The sequence below is a fragment of the Drosophila subpulchrella genome, unplaced genomic scaffold, assembly GCF_014743375.2.
Source record: "Drosophila subpulchrella strain 33 F10 #4 breed RU33 unplaced genomic scaffold, RU_Dsub_v1.1 Primary Assembly Seq377, whole genome shotgun sequence".
Lineage (NCBI taxonomy): Eukaryota > Metazoa > Arthropoda > Insecta > Diptera > Drosophilidae > Drosophila > Drosophila subpulchrella.
This window is the reverse complement of record NW_023665598.1, coordinates 258,889-286,385: the sequence shown is the minus strand read 5'-3', so window position 1 is coordinate 286,385 and position 27,497 is coordinate 258,889. Positions and strand designations below refer to the sequence as shown.

At 42.3% G+C, this 27,497-nt stretch overlaps 1 long non-coding RNA gene across 1 annotated transcript; it reads right to left on the bottom strand.

Moving 5' to 3' along the window:
• Positions 1 to 23,129: 23,129 nt before the first annotated feature.
• On the bottom strand, positions 23,130 to 27,086 carry LOC119561835. Its single transcript, XR_005221463.1, has 3 exons — positions 26,978 to 27,086; positions 26,661 to 26,914; positions 23,130 to 23,396 (listed from the first exon to the last, which is right to left on the bottom strand). It is a non-coding gene; the product is annotated as an uncharacterized LOC119561835 (long non-coding RNA).
• Between the last annotated feature and the right edge of the window lie 411 nt (positions 27,087 to 27,497).

The following is a 27,497-nucleotide window of genomic DNA, read 5'->3' as shown; positions in this document are numbered from 1 at the left end:
GGCTAAACCGAAAAGGTCTACAAAATACGGGCTTTTCATCTGTTGTCCTCATTTCGTGTTTTGCCCTGTTAGTAAATGATAGTTTATCCCCCTCTTGAAACATAAGATTTGTGAATTTCTTAAAAAGTTGGAGAAGTTGTTGTTTTTCCTCACTGTTTAGGTAATCGGTTCGGATTGATTTAAAAACTGAGCTTGGATCTTTTTCCCTGTATTCGAGCTCGTCGTCAAAGGCATTAACGAGGGCGAATTCGTCCTCATTAACCTCTTTACTTCTAATCTCGAATCCAGAAAAAATTTTTTTGGTTTTGAAGAAAAATTGTTTATTCCGAGAAGGCTGTAGTTGTTATGGGCATTATATATATATATTTCGGCCAATGAGCTAGTGGGATGGCTCGGAGGGCGCGGAGCTTTAAGGCTACCGAACGGGTCGCAGGTTGCGGATAGCGAGCTCCCTGGTTCTCCAGGGTAGCTACGAATAAGCGTGGAAGTTGGACACGGCCCGGCTACCGCCAAACCCCCAACACTAAGCGTAAATTAGTAGCCCCGGACAGTCAGCGGGTATCTGCGCCGTAGCAGTACTGACGTCGCCCTTGTGCTGCCGCTTCCGACAAATAGCTCACACATACCCCCTTCCCACACTCTTTGAACCTACCTCTTTCCTACCCCACACAACTCATCTCACCCCGGGCTGGACTAAGGTGTCACTCGTACCGTGCCGAGAGTCAATCTGGCTGGGAGCCCGAGTTATCAAAAAACTCAGTCTCAAACGGTGAGCTCAGGCAAGTGGCGACCGTCTGTTCTAAGTCAGCCTTACCCGGGTACTGCGGATCTCTGCCCGGGTGGACCTGTCCCTTCTCCGCAGCTCGTGGGATTTAACATAGAGAACTCAATTACTAACAACAAAAAAGACAGCACCAAAAAAGATCCCGACACTCTCAAAAAGTCGGAAGTCGTAACCAACGACGACAAGAAGAGCAAGATCACGGCTCCGATTACCCTAGTCCATGTGACGTCTACCCCCTAAGGGGAGCGCCAAAGCCGGTCTCGTGGTGAGTACCAGGGCAAAGGATTTCAAGAGGATACCACCTAACCAGGCAGGACCTCTTGAACATAAGAAAGCTTTCCGGATTCTCAAACGGCTGGCCACCAACCCGATACGTGAGGATCAGATATCAAAATTGGGTTACCTAAAAATCCAAGAGGACATAGCCTGGGCAAAGGCGGTAATCCCAGACTTCGACATCGCTATGACCACGAGCAACAGCAACAAGCGAGAGAGGTCGATGGAGACAGCTCAACCATCGAGAAAGAAGGCCAGAATAACCAACCGCGGCACATGGTCGAGATCCTTTGCTGAAGTAGTAAAGGTTCGGAAGATCATCGGCGTCATCGACCAGAGCGATGAAGGCGGAAGGATCCCAAGGAACCAATGGGGTCTGGTTAGACGGGCCCTTGCGTCAGTGACCCTAAAAGTGCTGGACGAGAACCCAGGTCCGCCACCCGATTGCACAGATGCAGGGTGGTACCAGGGCAACGTTAAGTTGATCGCATGTGAAGACGAGAGATCGGCAGCACTTTACAAGGCTGCCATTAACAAGGTCGGCGAGGTCTACCCCGGGGCCAAGTTGGCAGTTTGCGAGGCCGCAGACATCCCGTCTCGACCGAGAGCGAAGGTGTGGCTGCCGTCGGAACCCTCGGAACCTGGGGCTATACTCAGCCTGCTGACCAGGTTCAACCCGAAGCTTCCGACAGACGGTTGGAAGGTGGTCAAGGTGGAGAAAACCGAGCGCGTCACTATGAACGTGGTAATCCTCTTGAACTAGGCCTGCTTGGAACCCCTCGCAGCGCAACAAAACCGGGTGAACTACGGGTTCGATAAGGTGCATCTTCGCATCTACGACACGGACAAACTAGCGGCAGACAACCTGGCTGCCTGTGCGTCGTACGAACCCCCGAGCGACGACGAAATGGAGCACGAGGAGGCCACCCTTACTGGCTACGTGTCAACCGACTCGGAGCTGACAGAAAGCCTGAAGCAGCTGTGCCCGCAGGACACGACCCGACCAGGGCGTACTGTTCTACAGGACATAGCGGAGGAAGCGGAGGGTACCCAGCCCGACCACGGTCCTAAAGATGGTGCAGTTCCTGGAGATTAACCTGCAGCACAGCAAGGCAGCTTCCGCTGCCCTCCTCATACGCCTGGCAACAGGCAAAATAGACGATGTCCTTATTCAAGAGCCATGGATTGTTGATAACAATATCTGTGGCTTATCAACCCCCCTATACAAGCTATTTTACAACAAGGATAAGGGTATTCCACAGTTTAGCGAAGGCGACTTCACCACGGTCAGACTGGAGCTAAACGAAAACACTCATCACACCATAGCATCATTCTATCTGGCTCACGACCACGAAGGGAAATTACCTAGCACCACAACACAGCAACTCATACTTACACACTCATCTAAGGAACTCATCCTGGGTGGGGACCCTAACTCACACCACACGCAATGGGGAAGTACAAACACAAACGAAATGGGTGAGTTACTATACGACTATCTCCTTCAATCAAGTCTATTCAACAACAATCTATGCAACAAAGGTAATGACCCAACTTTCATCACTAGATATAGGAGGGATGTTTAAGACAGCTAGAAGCGTGGAAGGTGGGGATCGAGCACTCATTCTCAGACCACCGATATATAGCATTTTCAATAACTCTAGACTGTCCTCCCCCCGAGAACATTACTAATCTAAGATTAACCAATTTGGGATACTACAAAAATCTCCTGAACAGGAAACTACACGCTCCACAACTAGATAACCTACTTAACACTTTTACTGGCGAACCTTAAAAGAGAGTGTAGAACTCACTTCAATAGAGCTAAATACAACAATAGCAAATCTTCCTAGAATTTATACCATACAAAACAAAGCCTATACAAAACGAAAATTAGAGTATCAAAACGAAGAGCTCGGGCTAACTTCTGCAGTAGCATAGAATCTACTGCGGAGGCATCCAGACTTAGAAGAATTTTAGCAAAATCTCCTGCAACCATTGGCTATCTAAAAACCAATGCTGACAGCTGAACGGAAAACAGTCAGGAAACCCTTGAACTACTGTTAGATACTCACTTCCCTAAAAACACCCAAGTAGTGGAGGACCTCTACATAGAAGAGAACTTAGACGACCAGAGTATAGACAACATCTCAAACCCTGGCCGCATTCAGTGGGCTGTTAACTCTTTTAAGCCCTTCAAATACCCCGGTCCGGATGGGTTCTTCCCGGCCCAGCTACAACGGACACTAGGTATTTCTCTACCCTGGCTGACAGCCGTCTTCCACGGCTGCCTTGCTCTAAACCATATTCCAACAAGGTGGCTGGACGTTAAGGTAATTTTTATACCGAAAGCCGCCAAACCCTCCCACACCAACTTAAAGGACTTCCGCCCGATTAGTCTCTCTTCCTTCTTGTTGAAGACCCTGAAAAGGCTAATTGACATCCATATCAGGCTAACCATCAACCAAAGCCTACTCTCTGACGCACAGCACGCGTACCGCAAGGGCAGATCAACAGATACCGCCCTCCACTCTCTAGTATCCAGTATAGAGAGAGGTTTCCGCAATAAGGAATACTCTCTGGCAGCGTTTCTAGACATAGAAGGCGCCTTTAACAACGTCACCCCAACGGCTATTACTGGTGCTCTGACTGAACTGGGCATTGAGCGGCACAAAGTGGGACTCATACACACCATGCTAACCAGCAGGGTAGTGCACTCCACTAAGGGATCGGCCCACTCGACCAGGAACGTCAGTAGAGGAACCCCACAAGGGGGCGTACTCTCACCTCTTCTATGGGTTTTAGTGGTCAACAAACTGCTATCACTTCTAGAAGAGGCGGGCACAAAAGTGGTAGCCTACGCGGATGACGTGGTTATCCTACTGCAGGGCAAATTCCCGCAAACCCTGTGCAATCTAATGGAGACAGCCCTATCCACCCTTTCCCGGTGGACGGCTGGCTGTGGACTGGGAGTTAACCCGGAAAAGACCGAACTAGTTCTCTTTACAAGGAAGTACAAGGTACCAATTCTAGTTCCCCCAAAACTACACCAAACGCGCCTAACCTTCAGCAACCAAGCAAAGTACCTAGGTGTCATCCTTGACAAAAAGCTCCTCTGGACTGATAACATCCTAGATCGCACACGCAAAGCGGCCATAGCGCTCTTCGCTTGTAAAAAAGCCATAGGGAGGAAGTGGGGTTTCTCCCCCATGATAGTTCACTGGCTATATACTGCAATAGTCAGGCCCATTCTCCTCTACGGAAACATCGTTTGGTGGCCTTCTCTAAATAAGAACTGCAACCTCCGGATCCTTCACAAGATCCAAAGGAGCGCAGAGCTCTGCATCAGTGGGGCGCTGCGCACTACCGCCACTGAGGCACTAAACACAATTCTCGATCTCCAACCCCTGGACCTACTTGCCAAAAGCTGGGCATCTGCAACAGCGCTGAGGCTCCGTGAAGCAGCGGCATGGACAACGGGCTCCACGGGTCACTCCATTATCCTATCAAAACATTCACCCCTACCACGTTATACAGACTACGTCCCACCCATAGTCAACTTCGAAAGAAGATACAAAATTCATATACCCACCCGTTCAGACTGGGACAACCTCCCACATCAATTCGTAAACGCCGTCAACATATACACGGACGGCTCCAAGTTTAACTCCCAAACAGGTGGGGGAGTCTTCTCCCCCGAATTAGACATAAAAGTCTCATTCCGCCTACCAGACCACTGTAGTGTTTTCCAAGCGGAAGTGATGGCAATTCAGGAAGCCACTACCCACCTGAACACGTCTGTACATAAAGACAGTGATATCTTCATATTCTCGGATAGTCAAGCTGCCCTCAGGGCCCTCGACTCCTACACAACGAGCTCAAAAACAATCTCTGAATGCCGCAAATCTCTTAACGAGATGGCCACTCATCTGAGAATCAACCTCATCTGGGTGCCTGGGCACCGCAACATTGAGGGCAACTGCATAGCAGACGAGCTGGCAAGACAGGGGACAACCGCCGATATCCTTCGTGATAAGGACACGGTAGGGATGCCCATCGCTACCTGCAAGCTCCATCTCAGGCAGAGATTGTATACTCTTTCCAACAACCGTTGGAACTCAATCTCAACATGCCACAATTCTAGACTCACATGGCCAAACTATAACACGAAAAGAACAAAAACTCTCCTACAATGTAGCAGGGAGGACATCTCCACTCTCCTAAATGCCCTCACGGGCCACTGTCTTATAGGGACTCATGCGATAAGGCTGGGTCTAAGTAACTACGACTTCTGCCGCAGCTGCAAAGAGATAGACGAAGAGGAGAGCATCGAACACCTCCTATGCTTCTGCCCAGCGCATAACCTAAAGCGCTTTTAAACCCTAGGTAGCTACACACTTCCGAACCTTGCGGCCATTCAGGACGTAAGCATTCAAAAACAAGGAAGAACGCTATAGTCGAGTACCTCGACTATCAGATACCCGTTACTCAGCTAAAGGGACCAAAGGAAAATGGAGATATGCAAGCAGCAAATGCGCCACCTACCGGCGGTAGACAGATTTAAGCGTTGTGGGCGTTAGAGTGGGCGTGGCAAAGTTTTTTTTAAATCAATCGATAGGTATTGACGAGACTAATACATTTCAGTTAAAATTTTTTTCTAGCACGAAAATTGTGGGCGCCACAGGCTTGGGCGGTTTGTGGGCGTTAGAGTGGGCGTGGCATATTCGCGTAACAAACTTGCGCTGCGCTCAAGCCTACGGAATCTAAATCTGAAGTCCCGTTTCTCTTTTCCGAGATATCTGCCGCAGCGTTTGAAAAGCTACGCTACTCTCGTAGTATTTCGTTTTGCTATTGCTATCGCTCCCTTTTTGACGAGAGCCGTAGCAGAGCCATAGCAGGACAACGAGAAAGTATGTGCTCTGCTCTGGTAGCAGTTTTGTCGCTTGAGAAACTGTAGCAATAGCGGTAGCAGAAAATAAAGTTCTGTGCTCTGCGTAGCAGTAACGGTAGCAAAAAAATTGGTAGCGAGATGAGAGCAGAGCACATGCTATTTTTTCATGTGCTACGGCTCTCGCTTCTGTTTTTTTTTTTTATTTTCTGCACCTTTCTTATGCACCGATTTTCTTTTACTCGTCACTTTGTTGTTTAAAGAAAATAATTTGGCACTTTTGAGTTTTGATTGACTGCGTAAACATGATACCGGCAAAAAAAGTATCAACATTTTAAAATATTACGAGGAGATAGATTCCGACCACGTTAAATGCAAAACATGTTTCCGAGTTATAAAAAACGACCGTGTTTTTAATTTAAAGAAACATTTACAATTGCATGACATCCGACCTGAGCAGCAAGAAAATGATTCTGGTTGCATGCAGACCAAAAAAAACCGTGAAACCTCAAGTAATTAAAGTTAAAATCAATAAAAAAAATTTAATACATTGGTCTTGTCGGAATCTATCTCCTTGTAATATTTTAAAATGTTGATACTTTTTTTGCCGGTATCATGTTTACGCAGTCAATCAAAACTCAAAAGTGCCAAATTATTTTCTTTAAACAACAAAGTGACGAGTAAAAGAAAATCGGTGCATAAGAAAGATTCAGAAAATAAAAAAAAAACAAGGAAGAACGCTATAGTCGAGTACCTCGACTATCAGATACCCGTTACTCAGCTAAAGGGACCAAAGGAAAATGGAGATATGCAAGCAGCAAAGCGAGATTGAAATGCGCCACCTACCGGCGGTAGACAGATTTAAGCGTTGTGGGCGTTAGAGTGGGCGTGGCAAAGTTTTTTTTGGATTAATCGATGGGTATTGACAAGACCAATACATTTCAGTTAAAATTTTTGATCTAGCGTGAAAATTGTGGGCGCCACAGGTTTGGGCGGTTTGTAGGCGTTCTAGTGGGCGTGGCATATTCGCGTGACAAAATTGCGCTGCGCTTAAGCCTAAGGAATCTAAATCTGAAATCCCATTTCTCAATCTTTGATATTTTCCAAGATATCCGCGTTCATATTTACGATTTTTTGAAGTTTGTGGGCGGTTTGTGGGCGTTCAAGTGGGCGTGGCAAACTTTTTTTTGGGTCAATCGATAGGTATTGATGAGAACAAGACATTTCAGTTAAAATTTTTATTCTAGCATAAAAACTGTAGGAGCCACAGTTTTGGGCGGTTTGTGGGCGTTATAGTGGGCGTGGCACTCTGCTGAAACAAACTTGCGCTGCGTAAGAAGCTCAGGAATCTGCAGGCCTAATCTCAATAGCCTAGCTCTTATAGTTTCCGAGATCTCAGCGTTCATCCGGACGGACAGACAGACGGACAGACGGACAGACGGACAGACGGACAGACGGACAGACGGACATGGCTAGATCGACTCGGCTAGTGATCCTGATCAAGAATATATATACTTTATGGGGTCGGAAACGCTTCCTTCTGCCTGTTACATACTTTCCGACGAATCTAGTATACCCTTTTACTCTACGAGTAACGGGTATAACTACTATGTTTCCTAAGAAGAACAAAATACTTCGCGAAAGCAAATAACCCATGAGCTAGGGAAAAGGATTTAATCAGAGATCATGTGGTATCACAAGGGGCCCAATGGGGCCTAAGTGTGGGGATTAGTATCTAATCTCCAACCACTCCTACCTAACCTAACCTAACCTATGGGCATTATAAATCTAGTTATAAAAAAATCGTCCCCCAGGTTTATATTTCCACAAGTAAAAGGGCCGTCTTTAATATTGACCGGCACCCTAACGAGAGTTTTCGATTCTTCTTTTACTTATTGAACCGTAGAGGAATGATTAGGTTCCAAGAGTAGGGGATAATTATGGTTCTGTGTGAATAGCGATAGGTTCGGAATGTCAATAATTGCGTTGATTTGGTTAAGAAAATTGATTCCCATTAATCCGTCAAAAAACTTGTGAAATTTAAACAATAGGAATGGAAATATCCTATCGTCGTTCTTACTTTTAAAAATTGATTATATCGCCATTTGTGATACCTTATGCAAGGCTGTTGAAATTGTAATTGGTTTTTCAAGGGTAATTCTGTCTTGATCTGATACTACATTTGGATCTATGAATGATCCTTCGGCCCCGGTGTCTACTAATATTTTCAAAGGATTTGGTCTATTACAATGCAATTCGATGTATGGTAAGTTTGCGTCTAATTCAAACTTACTCCAGAACCCTGTCTGTGTTGCGAGGCATCGCACTGAAAATTTGGGCTCTTACGAAGTTTTGCTCTGCCTTCGAACTGTCTTCCTTATTCTTGTTCTCAATATTAAGCATTCTCTGTCCGTTTGAATTAAATTTATTATTACTGTAATTTTTCTTGGCGTTTGCATTTGAGGTGCTCGGAGTGTCGTCGTTTGGCATTAGGGCTGGGTATCTATTTGTACGATTATTATCGTAATTCCTTGGGGTATACTCCGTCCTTTCTGCATGATTATATTTATTGATTATGATTATGATTATTATGATATAGAGCTCGCAAATAACTGTTGACCGTTTCTCGTTGTCTGGAAATATGTGTCTTTTCCTGACTCTTTACGAAAAGACTCAGAGAGCAACCGATTTATGGGTTCTTGAATGAGCTCGCTCGCGCTCAGAGCAAAACCCTTTTTTTCTATTCTGTTTTGTTATGGTTGTTCCAGGACCGTTTGTCCTGTTCAGGTGAGGCAAACGGTCTTTTGCGTATGTATTGGTATACACTCACACGCATAGGCAAGCAAATCGTTAATCGTCGGTTTTGCAGCCGAACGGGCATTCTCAGCCTTACACTTTATATCAGTGGTCGGCACACACATACCATCACAGTTTGCCTTGCATTAGTGTAAGTGTAAAAAACACGAAGTTGGCGCGCAGCGCTCTGACGCCTGACGTTTCTCTGTTTTGCACTAAAATTCTCTGCCGCAGAAGCAAAAAAACACGCCGAAGCTGAGAAAAAAAAGACCCGAAGACTCATGCCGAAGTCATACGAACATCTACGTTATACGTGAGCGAGCAGAGGATGGGCAGAACACTATCCTATGCTCACTAGATAGGCCGTTGCCGACCACTGCTTTATATTAAGTGAATATATATATATTCTTGATCAGGATCACTAGCCGAGTCGATCTAGCCATGTTCGTCTGTCCGTCTGTCCGTCTGTCTGTCCGGATGAACGCTGAGATCTCGGAAACTATGAGAGCTAGGCTATTGAGATTTGGCGTGCAGATTTCTGAGCTTCTTACGCAGCGCAAGTTTGTTTCAGTAGAGTGCCACGCCCACTCTAACGCCCACAAGCCGCCCAAAACTGTGGCTCCTACAGTTTTGATGCTAGAATAAAAATTTTAACTGAATTGTATTGTTCTCATCAATACCTATCGATTGACGCCCACAAACGACCCACAAACTTCTAAAAATCGTTAATATGAACGTGGATATCTCGGAAATCATCAAGGATAGAGAATGTGGATCTCAGATTTAGATTCCGTAGCCTTGTGCGCAGCGCAAGTTTGTTACGCAAATATGCCACGCCCACTCTAACGCCCACAAACCGCCCAAGCCAGTGGCGCCCACAATTTTCATGCTAGATACAAAATTTTAACTGAACTGTATTGGTCTCGTCAATACCTATCGATTGATTCAAAAAAAAATTTGCCACGCCCACTCGAACGCCCATAACGCTTAAATCTGTCTACCGCCGATAGGTGGCGCATTTCAATCTCGCTTTGCTGCTTGCATAGCTCCATTTCCCTTTGGTCCCATTAGCTGAGTGACGGGTATCTGATAGTCGAGGTACTCGACTATAGCGTTCTTCCTTCTTTATATCTAGAGTTAAGCTTATTTCTTTCCCCGTGTTTTTTCTCATAAATGACTTCCCCTACGAGATAGTCCTTATCCTTTTTACCTTTGTTGTGAGAACTTAACATTTTCTCTTGTGCCTGTTTTAATAACTGTGGAATTGTATCATGTTCGATTTTATTGTATAATATATCGTACGGTCGTTGGTTGGTAATGGAATGTGTTCGTAACCAAGGTTACTCGGTTTCATATAGCCAGGTTGCGTTGCACGGGTCGACAACACATCAGCGAACAAGAACATATTGTCAGCGCAACTTATACGGAACAGCGACCAGGCGCACAGTAGCAGCACAATATAGTGCCGACGATGCAAGTGTGGCACAATCGACCAAGACTCAACAGAACAGCCCAACAGGTAGCATTGCTGCTGACATTGCACCCTACATGACCAGCCAACGAAGCCAAGGCCAAACTAGGTCAACGCAAGTACCGGGCAGCACCAACGCAGATGCCTGACATTGCAGATAATGTAGACACCCAGATCCGGGTTAGAATAGTATTTAAGCCCTGATCAACAGCTCAATAAAGATAGTTATCAACACACCTCACAACTCCGCGGTTCTACTTCCTACCTCTGGGAATAGGGCTCGTAACACACTATCTCAACTAGCAGCTAACCACGTTAGTTCAACCTCATCGCAGTTCCCGCATCGCCTGTGGTCCGGCAATACAGTAACCATCGTTACCATTGCCGCGACGCGATCGTCCTGCAAGTGTCTACTTCGGTTAGGCACAAACATTGGTGACCCCGACGTGATCCTTTAACAACAAAGGATCACACTTCAGCAACCCCCTTCCTACCAAAAGCTGAACCTCTGACTGGTGAGAAGACCCATTAAGTTCACTACATCCACCCGCCCTGGAAACCCTAGCTCATCCAGCTTCACAGGATACGCTTCGTCATCCAGCGTCACAGGATCGTCAGCTTAATCCAGCTTCACAGGATACGCTTCTTCTTCCAGCGTCACAGGAACTCAGCTTAATCCAGCTTCACAGGATACGCTTCTTCTTCCAGCGTCACAGGAACTCAGCTTAATCCAGCTTCACAGGCTACGCTTCTTCTTCCAGCGTCACAGGAACTCAGCTTAATCCAGCTTCACTGGATACGCTTCTTCTTCCAGCGACACAGGAACTCAGCTTAATCCAGCTTCACAGAATACGCTTCTTCTTCCAGCGTCACAGGAACTCAGTTTAATCCAGCTTCACAGGATACGCTTCTTCTTCCAGCGTTACAGGAACTCAGCTTCATCCAGCTTCACAGGATACGCTTCTACTTCCAGCGTCACAGGAACTCAGCTTCATCCAGCTTCACAGGATACGCTTCTTCTTCCAGCGTTACAGGAACTTAGCTTTATCCAGCTTCACAGGATACGCTTCTTCATCCAGCGTCACAGGATCTTCAGCTTTATCCAGCTTCACAGGATACGCTTCTTCTTCCAGCGTCACAGGAACGTCAGCTTCATCCAGCTTCATAGGATACTCAGCTTCATCCAGCTTCACAGGATACTCAGCTTCATCCGGTTTCACAGGATTCTTTGTTTCCAAGACACACAACATGTCTACTTCATTTATAGAGGAAACAAGTCACACAAGAATCGATTTACACAATCGATTACTAGACACCCAAAACGAGCTGCAAGGGAAAATCCAACAGCTCATTAAGAATTATGGCAAGGATTCTGTCGACCGACGCCACTCTAAGCCACACTAAGCTTACTCAGTTAAACAATCTCTGGCAGCAGTTTTGCGACCTAGATGAAGAAGTTCAACAAGCGGCATTACCCACTGGAAGTGAGTACTCTTTACGACTAGTAGCACTTAAGGAGCTGGTCGAAAAATATCAGAATATCTTTCTGGACAACATGCCGACTGGAAGCGGGCTTCCGAAGGCCCCCAGACGAACTTCGGCCAACATCAAGATAACAACAAGAGATCAAGTCAAAGGAGATTCCCCAATTGACACGGTGATCCGACAGTTGCAGAGAAGATACAACGAATTGGAGTCATCATTAACATTAGCCTCGAACGCCCCAACCGTCACCCCAGACCTACAAAGGCACCTGGATCTCCATTGGGCGTTACTGAGGCAAGCCCACGACGAATTGGACAGCACACCTGGGGCCGCAGCTCTGGCAGTAGCAGAGCTAGCTCAATTCCACACATTATACGAGGAATACGAAATGAGCCTGCTTCGGGAAAACGACGCGCCAATGAGCCTAAACTTGGCACTTCCGCCAATTAGCATTCCGAAGTTCAACGGCGAGTATCTAGACTGGCCAGGGTTCCATGATATCTTTGTGGAATTGGTACATAACAAACCATATTCGGTCAGTCAAAACCTACATATTCTACAGAGCTCGCTTCGTGGTGAAGCGAGGAACGTCTTGACAGACACAGCCTTCTCACAGGGTGGCTATGACGACACCTGGTTGCGATTGAAGGCCAGGTACCAGAACGGAAAGATAATAGTATTCGCCGCTGTAGCAAAAATGGTTGACTATAAGCCTATAGACGGCTCCTCGCGCCAACTAAGGGCCTTACATGATACTATCAAAATCTCAATAAGTACTCTTAAAAACCTCGATGTCAGCACGAAATCCTGGGATCCACTCCTAGGTTTTATTATCAGAAGAAAACTAGACCAGCAGTCTCTAGCTGCTCTGGAGAATTCAGCGGATGCACCAACGGAAATCCCAACGTTAAGGAGTGTACTGACGTTTATTGAGCGGCGCGCTTGCATGCTGGAGATGATAAGCGCTCAACCCACAGCAACACTCCGCTATCAGTCAGTTCACAACGAAGAGAGCTGTAAGATTTGTCATCTAGGACCACATCATCTTAGAGCATGCAGCCGTTTCCAGGAAATGGACCCCAAGACACGGCGCCAAGCCATTATTCAAGTAGGAGCATGCACAAATTGTTTGTCTACAGCTCATAAGATTGAAAACTGTGGATCACCAGGCACTTGTCGGGGCTACCAGCAACGGCATCATTCACTGTTACACCAAGTACCGACTAGCAATCTAGTGGCCGGAGCAGTAACCATTGCAGGCTACGACCACCTAGGAGGATATACGCTGCTCGCGACCGCCAAGGTTTTATTACAAGGGCCAAACGGCCAACTACAAACATGTCGCGCTGTATTAGATGGTGGATCACAGGTGAATCTTATCTCAAGAGAATGGCAGATCTGCTATCTCTTAAGGAAATGTCACCGATTGGAATATCTGGAATCGGAGGAAAAATATCAACAGTAATCAGATCAGCATTAAAGCTCTCATCAGTTACATCAGGGTTTGAAACACAAATAGAGGTATTTATTATTCCCATAGTCATTACAGACCAACCGTCTGTACCGATTGATACCGATCTTAATATTCCCGAGGGACTGCCGGTAGCAGATCGTGACTTTCCGTAACCTGGACCCATTGACCTAACTTTAGGGATTGAGGTTTATTCTCGTGTAATAACCGGTGAACTTCTTAAACTAGGATCTAATAAGCCTTTGGCACAATGCTTGGTTGTGTAATCACAGGTTATCTCAATAAAGAAACCTCATCTGATACAGAAACCAACCCTATTCTGGTAGAAGACAGAGATGATCATGCAGGACCGAACGCTGCTTATGAGCAAACGAAAGATAAAAATCCGATGAATAATAATCAATTTGATATAGAAGAAAGCAAACGGCAAGGTGAGATTTCACTCGATGAAGAAGGGATTCATTCAACGAACGTAGCATTGATGGATCATAAAATAAAAGAGCCTGAAAATATATGTAGCCAATTAAAAACCAGCGACACTGACTCGTCCGATCGAGAATCAACCGATACAAAAAATGGTTCATTGCAGCTGACTGAACTTTACACTGCAAGAGAAAAACCAATTAAAATAGAACCGTCTTCCCATCAATTTAAAACCTACAAGAAGTCTGACTTTTGTTCAACATTTCTAAACTTAACCAAGAAATATCTTCGTTTTGTTGTAGAAGGTCCACATACCATAGACGTGCCAAATGATCAAGTTCTACGAGGGCACAATTTCAGTCCCCACGGTAATGTCAATTTTATCGCAAAGGGGAGTGTTAAGCAGCATCAAGAAGATGTGAAGGACCTGAATCACAAACAGGAACCGCCGCAGTTGAAGGAAGGATCCTCCTCGGTCAATGATTTGTTAGGTGCTTTCTATCCGACATCACGCCTTAATTGAGGGTATCCCTCAATGGGGGGAGAATGTTCGTAGCCAAGGTTACTTGGTTCGATCTATACAGGTTGCGTTGCACGGGTCGACAACACATCAGCGAACAAGAACATATGATCAACGCAACTTATACGGAACATCGACCAGGCGCACAGTAGCAACACAATATAGTGCCGACGCTGCAAGTGTGGCACAATCGACCAAGACTCAGCAGAACAGCCCAACAGGTAGCATTGCTGCTGACAATGCACCCCAGATGACCAGCCAACGAAGCCAAGGCCAAACTAGGTCAACGCAAGTACCGGGCAGCACCAACGCAGATGCCTGACATTGCAGATAATGTAGACACCCAGTTCCGGGTTAGAATAGTATTTAAGCCCTGATCAACAACCCAATAAAGATAGTTATCAACACACCTCATAACTCCGCGGTTCTACTTCCTACCTCTGGGTATAGGGCTCGTAACACACTATCTCAACTAGCAGCTAACCACGTTAGCTCAACATCATCGCAGTTCCCGCATCGCCTGTGGTCCGGCATTACAGTAACCATCGTAACCATTGCCGCGACGCGATCGTCCTGCAAGTGTCTACTTCGGTTAGGCACAAACAGAATGTATAGTCATGTTATACTTCTGAGCTGCTCTAATTATAACTTCAGAATAATCAACTAAGTTAAGTTCATCTTTAATGCAACGAGCAATTTCTGTAAGGGTTGAATGAGCCCTTTCTATCTGTCCATTGGACGTACTATGGCGAGGATCCGCGAAATATAAATTAATACCGCATCTTTGTGCAAAGGGTTTAAATTGTGTTGATGAAAAACTAGGCTCGTTATCCATCATTAAAGTATTAGCAAGTGGAAAATGTTGCAATATTTCTGATATTTTGGTTTCTATATTAAGTTTATTTTGGATCTCCTTTACAACTAAGTATTTTGAATATGAATCAATACAAGTAATGAACATTAAATTCTGAGCGTAAAAAATGTCGATATGCAGATTTTCTCCTTCTTTATTTGGGATGGGTCTATTATATTTGTTACTATTACAAGTTGTACAGTTCTTTATGTACTCCTGGAGTTTTTTGTTCAAATTTGGCCAATAGTATAGTCTGTTAATTTGTTTGTAATTTTCGTCCACTCCCCTGTGTGCTCCACAAAGCGTTTCTTCGATTATAATCGATAATAATATAATAATAATATAATAATTATTAATGCTCTGTCTTCAGAGTTTTCTACATCTTGGGCGAATATTTTGTATATAGGAATTTTTAGTCGTGAAATTTTCTTTAAGTGGATTTTGAATTTTGTATAAGGGTTCTAAAGTACAGTGAACACCTATTTTTATGTTAGTATTTTCCGGGGTATCAAATTCTATTCTATCAAATCTACTCTCTGCTGAGTGCTGAGTGTTTTGATCTGAGACCGACTCGTTACTGTCCGTTAGGTTGTTAATTTGAATTCTTGGTAGGGCGTCTGGAAATTCACTGGTAGATCCTGGTTTATAAATTATTTTGGGAGAGTAACTTTCGATGAATGAGTACCATCTTTTCATCTCGATGTTTGGATTTTTTTGAGAGATCGAGAAAGACAGTGGTTGATGATCTGTATAGATTCCTATGTTGTTAACGTCGTATAAATAGTTTAGTTTTAAATGCCCAAACTATTGCTAAAAGTTCTTTCTTATTGGTTGCATATATTTGTTCGGCTTTAGTTAGAGTTTTTGAAATAAAGGTTATTGGTTTTCCTTCCTGAGAAAGATCAGCACCAATAGCTAGATCGAACGCATCGGTTGTTAAAGTGAATTTTTTATTATAATCAGGTTGTACCAATTCGATTTGTGCAATTAAATTGTCTTTGAGCTCGTTAAAAGCTCTTACAGCTGAATCATCTAACTGTATGGAAGTTTTACGGGACATTTTTTTTGGATAATTTACCATTTTGACCTTTTGCAATTTTTGCGTAGTTTTGCACAAATTTTCTGTTATAGCCGGTAAGGCCTAAGAAGCTTCTAAGCTCTCTAATGTTTTTTGGAATTGGATATTTAAAAATTGTAGATATTTTTTCGGGGTCTGTTTTGATTACATTGTGAGAAACAACGTAACCCAGAAATGTGGTTTCTAATTTAAAGAACTTTGTTCAGCAATATATTAATTATGACGATTAAGTCCTTGTAGTGTTGTTCTATTGTTTTAGAAAATATAATAATGTCATAATAATACCATCTTGATTTAAACCCTTTTTTGGTACCACTAAAACAAGAGAATTATAAGGGCTTTTGCTTGGTCTTATAATTCCTTCTTTCATCATGCGACTAACTTCAGATTTTTCGAAACCTGAAGCCGATAGAGCATAGGGATACTGTTTGCTATAAATAGCTCTATCATTTTCGGTGTTTATTTCACCGCGAATATCAGTCCTGAAAGGGACTTGCATGTTTATCTTCGAGTGCTCTTTATTGATAATATTTATTATCACATTTTCCAAATCCATTCTTTGGTTTGGAGTTGATTCACTCATATTATTTATTTCATTGTTGTCGGATAAATCAACGACGGCTTGTTCAGGACTTTTTAATCCCAAGCTAGAATTTTTGTCGGATACTTCAACGACGGCGCGCTCAGGATTTTTGAGTCCCAAACTTTTAGTTTTGTCGGATACTTCAACGACGGCGTGTTCAGGATTTTTGAATCCCAAACTTGTTTTGCTTTGATTTGCCTCTTCAGACTCAGTTCTGATTTTGGCCTTTTCATCAAAGTATTTTCGTATAATAAATTCCTTTAATGGAAGAATGGTTTTTTCTTCAGATAAGGAAAGTTGATTAAAGGAACTGTCATTATCATAAATCAATTTTTCTTCTTTGCCCCCATATCTTATTACTCCTTTTTCTGTGTCTATTACAGCTCCTATTTTTTTCAATAGGTTGTAACCTATTAGAAAGTCTGATTTTAAGCCATCTATTTCATAAAATGTGTAACGCGTATCGAAGATTGTTACCATGTGATAATATTTAATTAAAGAATATCTATTTGCCGTAAATACTCTTTTATATATAGGAAGCTCGTTTTTATACCCGTTACTCGTAGAGTAAAAGGGTATACTAGATTCGTCGGAAAGTATGTAACAGGCAGAGGGATGCGTTTCCGACCCCATAAAGTATATATATTCTTGATCAGGATCACTAGCCGAGGCGATCTAGCCATGTCCGTCTGTCCGTCTGTCCATCTGTCTGTCCGTCCGGATGAACGCTGAGATCTCGGAAACTATGAGAGCTAGGCTATTGAGATTTGGCGTGCAGATTCCTGAGCTTCTTACGCAGCGCAAGTTTATTTCAGTAGAGTGCCACGCCCACTCTTACGCCCACAAACCGCCCAAAACTGTGGCTCCTACAGTTTTGATGCGAGAATACAAATTTTAACTGAAATGTATTGTTCTCATCAATACCTATCGATTGAACCAAAAAAAGTTTGCCACGCCCACTTTTCGCCCACAAACCGTCCACAAACTTCAAAAGGAGGTTGCTCCTGTGTCAATTCAAATTTTAAGTTTTTTATTTATTTTGCTATCATATCTTGTTAAGTAGGGTAGTCCTACTCCGGATTCTGGCCTAAAAAATGGTTCTCTTCGATATTATTTAATCGCATAGTTTTATTAGCAGGTTGGTTAACCGTACCTGTTGGTTCTCTTTTGTTCTGTGGATTATTTTGCGGAGTTGTTTGTGTCTCCTGCTTTTTATTTTGATTCCATTTATTCTGGTTATAGTTGTTGTTGCTATAATTGTTATAACCCTGATTGTACTTTGGCCTATTCTGAATCTGTGAAGATTCATCTACTTCCATTGGTTCTGGCTTGTTTTGTTGAGCTTTATTGGAATTCGATTGATTATGGGAAGTATATTGAGGATTATACTGTCTGCCCTGATTCCAATTATGATTTTATTTTGGCTATCGGGTTGGTTAAACCTCAAATTGTTAGTATTCCTCTGATTACTATTATAGTTATTATGGTTACCTTGCCTGGGATTTTTATTTGAGTTTTGGTACCCGAATAAATTTGACTCATAATTCTTGCGCTGTGATGATGTAAAGTTGTTTGCGAATTGGGACCTCAAATTATTGTTTCCAATTCTTGTACTATTACCATAGCGTTCGGTAAGTCTGGTGGATTCATAGAAAATATAACGTCTGAAATATGGACGTTGAGGCCTGTTATGAATACCCTTAGTGCTGTCTTTTTGTGTTTTTCTTTCATTTCAGTAGTTAATGGTTTATTTCTGTCGTAAGTCATAATGGTTTTATTTATTAGAAGAGTTAGTTTTTTGTTAACTAACCCATAATATTCCATTATGGACAGTTTCCCTTGACTTAGCACTCCTAAGTCTTGTTCAATTATATGGATTGGTCGTTTGTCGCAAAAAACAAAGTCCAACCTTGCCATTATGGCGTCAAAATTTAATACTGTCCCATTGTATGTTAGGGCATCTTTTGCTGTACCAGTTATTTTGTTTCTTAAGATTGACAATGCAGAAAAGAATCTTTCGCTACCTCTAGCATATTGCCCCATGGCTATTTCTGCTGATTCCCTCCAACTCACATATTTGTCTTCTTCTCCTTCAAGTTCCCTGACTGATTTGATAATTTCGAATGAAGTTTCATATTTAATATTTGGGTCAATGACTTCTACTTGAAAATCTTCAACCTTTTTAATATTTGGATTTAATTGTGCTTTTAGACTCACGATCTCATTTCTCAATGGATTCAACTCATTATTTACAATATGTGCAATTAAATCGCTCACTTGGTTATTAGCTTGGCTGCTAGAAGCCATTGCAGGTTGGGGTAGAGAGAATTCCTTCAAAATCGTTAATTAGGTCTTCCACCTTGTTTGATTTTATTTAACAATTTTGTTGCTTATAGTACTTAAATAAAATATAAAAAAAATAAACAGTATACGCTCACTAATTGTCTTCTTTTCTTCCTGGGATTAATATGATGTCTTCTGTTTTCCTTTGATGATCCTGCTGGGGTCGTCCTTCTTGGTTGTTTTAGCGAGGGATGGCCCTCAGCTCTTCCTTCAATTTATTTTTTGGTTGTTAATTTTTAGCGAGGGATTTGCCCTCAGCTCTTCCTTCGGTTTGTTTTCTAATCGTCACTGTTTAGCGAGGGATTGCTCTCAGCTCTTCCTTCTTGTTGAATTTGTATTTTTATACCCGTTACTCGTAAAGTAAAAGGGTATACTTGATTCGTCGGAAAGTATGTAACAGGCAGAATGAAGCGCTTCCGACCCCATAAAGTATATATATTCTTGATCAGGATCACCAGCCGTGTCGATCCGTATGAATGCTGAGATATCGGAAACTGTAAGAGCTACAATACTGGGATTAGGCATGCAGATTCCTGAGATTCCTGCGCAGCGCAAGTTTGTTTCAGAAGAGTGCCACGCCCACTCTAATGCCCACAAGCCGCCCAAAACTGTGGCTCCTACAGTTTTGATGCTAGAATAAAAATTTTAGCTGAAATCATCAATACCTATCGATTGACCCCAAAAAAAGTTTGCCACGCCCACAAACCGCCCACAAACTTCAAAAATCGTAAGTATGAACGTGGATATCTCGGAAACTATCAAAGATAGAGAATCGGAATCTCAGATTTAGATTCCGTAGCTTTGTACGCAGCGCAATTTTGTTACGCGAATATGCCACGCCCACTATAACGCCCACAAACCGCCCAAAACTGTGGCGCCCACAATTTTCATGCTAGATAAAAAATGTTAACTGAAATGTATTGGTCTCGTCAATACCTAACGATTGATCCAAAAAAATTTGCCACGTCTACCCTAACGCCCACAACGCTTAAATCTGTCTTCCATCGGTAGGTGGCGCATTTAAATATCGCTTTGCTTTTCGTCGATTGATTAGGTTTTTATTTGACCACGCAAGTTCCCTTTTACTTTAAAACCGTTAGTTGTTTATTTTAAAGCTTTTTAATTAGAACAATTGAAGCGTGGCCCCACGTTAAGCGCCAATTAATTATTTCACTTGCGAATAATTTAAAAAAGTTATTTTTATTTTTTATTCACTAAGTTACAACTTTACAACTTTTCCTTAATACCAACTTTTATTCTACTGTTCACAATATTTCTTTTAATGAACCGATCTTCTCGGATGCAAAAACGGACTGCCTGGCCAAGGGCCGATTATCTGATAAACAAACCTCGGTTTAAAAGAATCGGGGAACTCATTAAGAGTTGGACAAGGGTTGGACTCAAGAGAGTCGGGAAATCGGATGATCAAAGTCTCTGCTTGATTGCTAAACGGATTACGCTGCAGTTTTGGGGCTCGCCGGGTGTTGTGTTTACATTAGCTGGACCCAGCTTAGTTTATGTTAGGAGGACCGCGGCGCAATTGAATCTTAGTAATGAACTTCGATTGAAGTGGGGGAGCTAATTGGGATTCTGTGGGAACGCTGAGTAAGGGGTTCCCAACTAAGAATTGTTTATAAGAAATTGTTTACGACTTGGGTAAAGCAGCTGGGCGCTCGAGCTGGAAGGCGTTCTTAGCTAAGAATTGTATATGAAGAGTTTGTTTATAAATTGGGTAAGGAGGCTGGGATCATGAGCTGGATAAGTTGCACTGTTTCAGCTCCTCCATGGTTAGTGCGAAATGTCAATCCCAATGATCACTAATCGCTAGATACTTGGTCTCCGTCTCCTTCGCGATTATATGATCTTGGATAACAACTGGAATCATCAACTAATGGTATTTTAGTATGGAATACAAAGGTATCGTCCAATTCATGGACTTCTGAGACCATCACCTGATAGATATCATGCAGAGTATCTTGTGTAACAGGAAGTCGCTTCCCCTTGGTGAGATGGGATAGTTCTTCGATATTCTTCCTAAATGCAGCGATTTCCTGCGCTAATAACCGTAGATCAAAATATGACATGATTGTCCATTCTGCTGACGTCAGAGCTATTCTATTGCTTAATTCTACATATGTTCCCGTGTTATCTGGTAATGGAACCACCTTTACTGGAGGTTCTGCCATAATCGGGACGGCTTGGGTGGTGGTGGCAACGGTCAGCAACACTATGACTTGGTACATAACCTTGGCGATCTTTTGACATTTTCCTTCACATGTTGGGGTACCTTTTAAGTGTCTAGTGGTAAGATCGCCAGACAATGAATTGCTCTCGTGCATTCTCCTGCTGAAGTCCGGATGGTGACGACTCCTTGTTATGAATATCGGGAGATGCGGTTAGTGAGTCAATGCAGAAAGATCGCGTGGGCTGGAAGAAATGGGAGTGAGAGACCGTGAGTTTAATATTGTCTCTATGTCGATGACATCTGTTTCTAACTTTTCGTATGTCAAATCTGCCGTTGAAACCGTGCGGGTTAACAAATGTTTTGCTGATTTTACTGCCTTCCCACAGTCCTCCAAAATGAAATGACGGCAAAAACGAAAGGTCATTAAAGACGGGCAACTGCTTGTCTGACAGGACAGTTGGCGCAGCCTGCAATCTTCGTTATTGCCTGCCGACGGTTGTCCGGATCCATTCTTCAAAACATGTTGCACGATAACGGCCAGTGTGAGCCCATGTTGCAAATTTTACAATTGTTGTCTCGTGATACCAATGTTTTTGTATGTCCCTTGGGTTGAGCATCCAATGTTTCCAACATGCCGGGGCGCCGTTCCAAAAAGGCTAAAGTACTTTCCAGCAACAGGACTTCTGTCGGTGAGTTGTCTAAATCTTCGAGAGCGGCTAGCGTATCCTGGTCCAGTTTTCGACGCACCAAAAACCCTACAATTGGATCCCAGCTTTTTGTGCAGATTTCCAGGTTATTTAAAGTACTCATTGAATATTTGATCGTGTCATGTAAAGCCCTGAGTTGGCGCGAAGAGCCATCTATAGGCTTATAGTCAACCATTTTTGCCATGGCGGCGAATACTAGTATTTTTCCGATCTGGTACCTGGCCTTCAATCGCAACCAGGTGCCGTCATACCCACCCAGTGAGAAGGCTGTGTCTGTCAAGACGTTCCTCGTTTCACCACAAAGTGAGCTCTGTGGAATATGTAGTTTTTGACTGGCCGAATATGGTTTATTATGTACTAACTCGACAAAGAGATCATGGAACCGTGGCCAGTCTAGATACTCGCCATTGAATTCCGGAATGCTAATTGGCGGAAGTGCTAAGTTTAGGCTCATTGGCGCGTCGTCTTCTCGAAGCAGGTTCATTTCATATTCCTCATATAATGTGTCGAATTGGGCTGGCTCTGCTTCTGCCAGAGTTGCGGCCCCAGGTGTGCTATGCAATTCGTCGTGGGGTTGCATCAGTAACGCCCAATGGAGATCAAGGTGCCATCGTAGGGCTGGGGTGACGGTTGGAGCGTTTGAGGCTAATGCTAATGATGATTCCAATTCGTTGCATCTTCTCTGCAACTCCGATCACCGTGTCAATTGCGAAGTCTCCTTTGACTTCATCTCCTGTTGTGATCTTGATGTTGGCCGAAGTTCGTCTGGGGGCCTTTGGTGGTCCGCTTCCAGTCTGTATGTTGTCAAGGAAGATTTTCTGATATTTCTCGACCAGCTCCTTAAGCGCCACTAGTCGTGAAGAGTACTAACTTCCAGTGGGTAATGCCGCTTGCTGGACCTCTTCATCTAGATCACAAAATTGTTGCCAGAGCTCCTTTAGTTATTTTTATCTACCGGCATAATAGCCTTCTCGGAGTCGTCGGTCGGCAGAATCCTTGCCATAATTCTTAATGAGCTGTTGGATTTTTCCTTGCAGCTCGTTTTGGTCATATAACAGCCGATTGTGTAAATCGATTCTGTTTTGGTTTGTCTGCTCGATGAATGAAGTTGACATAGTGCAGTGCGCAGAAAAACTGCGCTAGGATGGGTTGACGAGAGTTACCGATGATGGAAATAATGAGTCTTGTGGGGGCTTAGGTTTGTAACTAACTTTATTGAGCTTTTGATCAGGGCTTAAAAACTATTATGCCCTCTAATTGGGTTGACCTAGTGTAGCTTCTGGTTCGTTGACTGGTCGTCTAGGCAGCAATGTCAGCAGTATACCGCTTGTTGAGCTGTTCCACTTGAGACTTGACCGACTGTCCCAAACTTGCAGCGTCGGCACTTTATTGTGCTGTGACTCTGCGCCTGATCGCTGTTCCGTATAACTTGCATTGATCGTGTGTTCCGCTGATAACTTACAACTCCGTCGTGTTGGGAGTTTCGTGCGTTTGACCCGTGCTGCGCATCCTTGCTAGACCGAGTTGAGTAACCTTCGTTACGAACAGAAATTTTTTAAATATTTATATCAATTTTAACGGACTACATTTCTATAACTAAACTATAAAATGATATTGTAATAATAATGTATAATACGTAAACATAACATAATAAGTAAATTCAATTTACTCAATTTTACTATAATTTAATAATTTACTTTTATAAAACAATATTACAATAATGCTTCTAAAATATTAGCGCATTCATATGTCGCTGCTCCTCGAAAAATTTTCCGCCGAAATGTCAGTCGCTAGTCGAACATAACGGAGAGATGCCTCTCTTTTTTGCACGACCGTTTTCGTAGGCAGTCTTTTACATCAGTCCCAGAGGGCGATCTTGGCCTTGTTGCAGTTGACCGACTGGATTACTGGCAAAATGTCCAGGCAATCGTACAAGGCTTCAGAAAGAGATGACATCAGGAGTACCTCAGTACGTTTCAACAGCGCCCTGAGTGGAATACGGAGAGGAAAAACGTTGCTACTGGGGATATGGCGATCATCAAGGACTCAAATACACCCCCGCCGGGAACGTCATCAGGGGAACTTGTCATTCAGAAACCTAGTTTCAGGGAGGGCCGGGATGTTGAGGAACTGATAACATATTGTCATAATTTGGTATATTTTCGATAGCATATAAGATATTCTTCCTTGAGATAGTCTGGTCATACCAACGCTCTCTCTTTTTCCTGACCACGAGCAGTCGACATAAATAAAGGAATTCTTATTGTGGAATACTGTGTATTATTAATCCACCCGATTCGAAAGTGGTCTTACAAACCACTTAGCGTGATCAGTTCACCATCACTACGAATAACGGGTAAAAACACCTTATAACAACTCACGACCCCCGTGACGGTCGCACATCAACATACAAAAGTTCTGATATCAATTTTGTGACTAAATATGCTTGTAAATTTGACTAAATTACTACACTTTCTAAAATGTTTTTCATTTTGCCAGCTTTAACAAAATATATAAGCCTTTAAGCATACAACGGCATATTGTATTAAAGCGTGTCGAGTAAAAACATTGCTAAAGAAAAATACTATAAGATCAAGTAAAAGTCCAAATAATTCACCAGGGTAAGTGGAACTTAGACTGGTAATAGATTTCAAGAAACGAAACGAAAACGCTATACCGGATAGATATCCAATGCAAGACCCGTAGCATAACCTATTTCAAAAACATAGAATAAATTGGAACAACTTTATGCCACAAATTAAGAAGAATTGTTAGCCTTAGTATTGGCTTAAAAAATATACGATATTATTTATATGGAGTAATTATTATATAAATAAAAGCGGACCATTAATCCTTATTCTGCACAACTTCGGATAAAAATCCAAACGTAGAAATAAAAAGGTGGAGTTCCTTCAAAGAATGTTTTACCCTAAAAATAATATACAACACTATACAATATACAAATAATATATATTCGATGCATTATCACGAATACAAATAAATAATAATACAAACAGCTTTTAGATGTATCAGAACAGTCAAACTCACATCAAGACACACAGCATTCAGCTGAAAGTAGTCTTGGAAATGTAAGCCCTTAACTCAATTTAAACAACAATTGTTATAAACAACAGGGAAGTAAACAATACAAGAGTTACTGGAAGTTTTTGAAAAGACAAGACACATAATGGAATATGATACAATTGAGAATTTAGTAACTATATATAAGAGAGTACCTTCCACCTAACATAACGGTTGGAATTCATTGTAGCTTAGAGCACTTATATCATATTTAAATATCTTTGAAAAATAGTTTTACTAACAAATTTCATTTTAGGCGAATTTACACGTAGAAATCTTCAGAACGTGGAAAACGCAGAAGATAGAGCTATAAAAACACGGGAAACACACAATCGATCTCATAGGGGACTAGACGAAAATTATAGGCAAATCAGTAGACTACATTTTTGGCCCAACTTATATACAAAACTAAAAGAATATATACGAATTTGTAAAATTTGCAATGAAAACAAACATAACAGACACCCAATTAAAATACCAATTGGAGAAGCCCCAATACCAACTAAAGAAGGAGAAAACTTACATATTGATTCATAATATGCGCAAAGTCTAACTTTTATAAGTTGTATTGCCGCGTACTCAAAGTTTCTAGTAGTTAAAGATATTCAAAATAATTAAACATCGAAAACAAGGTAACCGGCCCAATTTAAATATTTTGAATAAAAGTGCGTATTAACTTTACACTACGCAGACTCGAGGCACAGTACCTCAAACGGACAAGTGCCCTTTCACATGCGATACTAACAGAACTAGCTCGCTGCTTAAAAGAAGAATTTAATCAAGCCGATTATTTTGAAATTGTTATAAGAGCCGCCCAGAAATAAAATCAGTGTGTTCATTCCACAACGAACCGAAAACCTTGTGGCATACTTTATAATAAAATCAAGCACGCTAATATTCCTCAAATATTAAAAAAAACTCAAGAGAAAATGTTAGAAACAGAATTAATTTTGTCCAGCTAATATCAGCTACACCAAAATGAAAAATAAATGAGTAAGGCGCCGTGTGAAAATGGTGAGCTGGAACTCCGGATCATGTTGATCTTATTAAGGTACTACATAAAATCAATGACTTTATTGAAAACAAGGAACAGCGCTATAGTCGAGTACCTCGACTATCAGATACCCGTTACTCAGCTAATGGGACCAAAGGGAAATGGAGATATGCAAGCAGCAAAACGAGATTGAAATGCGCCACCTACCCGTGTTCTCAATATATGTATGGTTATGTGGGCGGTAGACAGAACTAAGCGTTGTGGGCGTTATAGTGGGCGTGGCAGAATTTTTTTAGGCGGCCAAAAGTTGTCGATTGGCTCAATTAAGTGTTGTAGGTCGTAGCCTGGAACTTGGCGATATATCGATAAATACCTTTTTGAGGTAAAAGTCTTGGCTGAATTCGCTTTCTTGCTGGTCTGGACAGTGTGAAACGACTTTAATTGAAAAGACTTTAATTTCTCGAAAACTGTGGGTTTGAATTGCCTGTAATTAATTCAGAAATTAGCTTTAATTATGCCCCTTCGAATGCGATACCGAGCAAGTTGGCACAACCTCTGTGAGAGTTTTATGAATTAAATAAAGTTTGTAAGAAAATATTTATATTTTGATGGCTGATGTCACGGGTGCATACACTTTCTCGTTGGGCTGGACAGTGTGTCCGGGTGAAAAAAGCCATAATTCAAAAGACTTAGGTTTCTCAAAAACTGTGGGTTTGAATTACCTGTAATTATTTCAGAAATTATCTAAAATTATGCCCCTTCGAATGCGATACCGTGCATGTTTGCACAACCTCTAGGAGTGGAGCCGTAGCTAATTTCATTTTTGCCGCCCTCTTTTGTATGGGGAAAATCCAAGGTTGCTTCACTGTTAGGCGATTTTCTCGAAAAGTGTGGGTTTGATTTTGATGAAACTTTCAGACAAGGAGCTTGAATTAACCCTTTATAGCTTGGTTTAGAGTGCATATTGGCACAACCTCTGTGAGGGAAGCAGTTAACAAAAATGTTTTCAAATGCATTTTAGAAATATTAATAGGCCTACCTAGATCGATAGATCTTTTCTTTCTAAGCAATTTAGCATTTTAGATTATTCGATTTGGTCCCCAAATAGCGTGAAAATTAAAAAAGAGCCACCATGTTACAAATTCCACCATTCCACTTTCGTTGCTAACAGGCCGGCGCTTACTTAACGGACATTGTAATATGGCGCTCGTGGTGGGCTTGTGGTTAAGGTAAGGTAAGATATGGCGTCTTTTAGATTAAGGTTGAATTGTTATTGAGTTTGTAACCCCCTCAGAATAAAATATACGTGTATGGGATATACGTTAGGTATACAACTCTGAGAAGTGTTGTCAATGGGGCGTCCGCTTGTATTGTAGGCAACTTCCACACGATCGACGACAGTAGGGGTGTGAAAATATGTAAAAAAATATCGTATCGATGATATTTCATTTTCTTAACATTTATCAAATTGAAAAATTATTTATCACCCAAAAAATTATATATATTTAGTATTTTGGATATTTTTTTATTTCAATTAATTTTTTGGCTAATAATAAGTA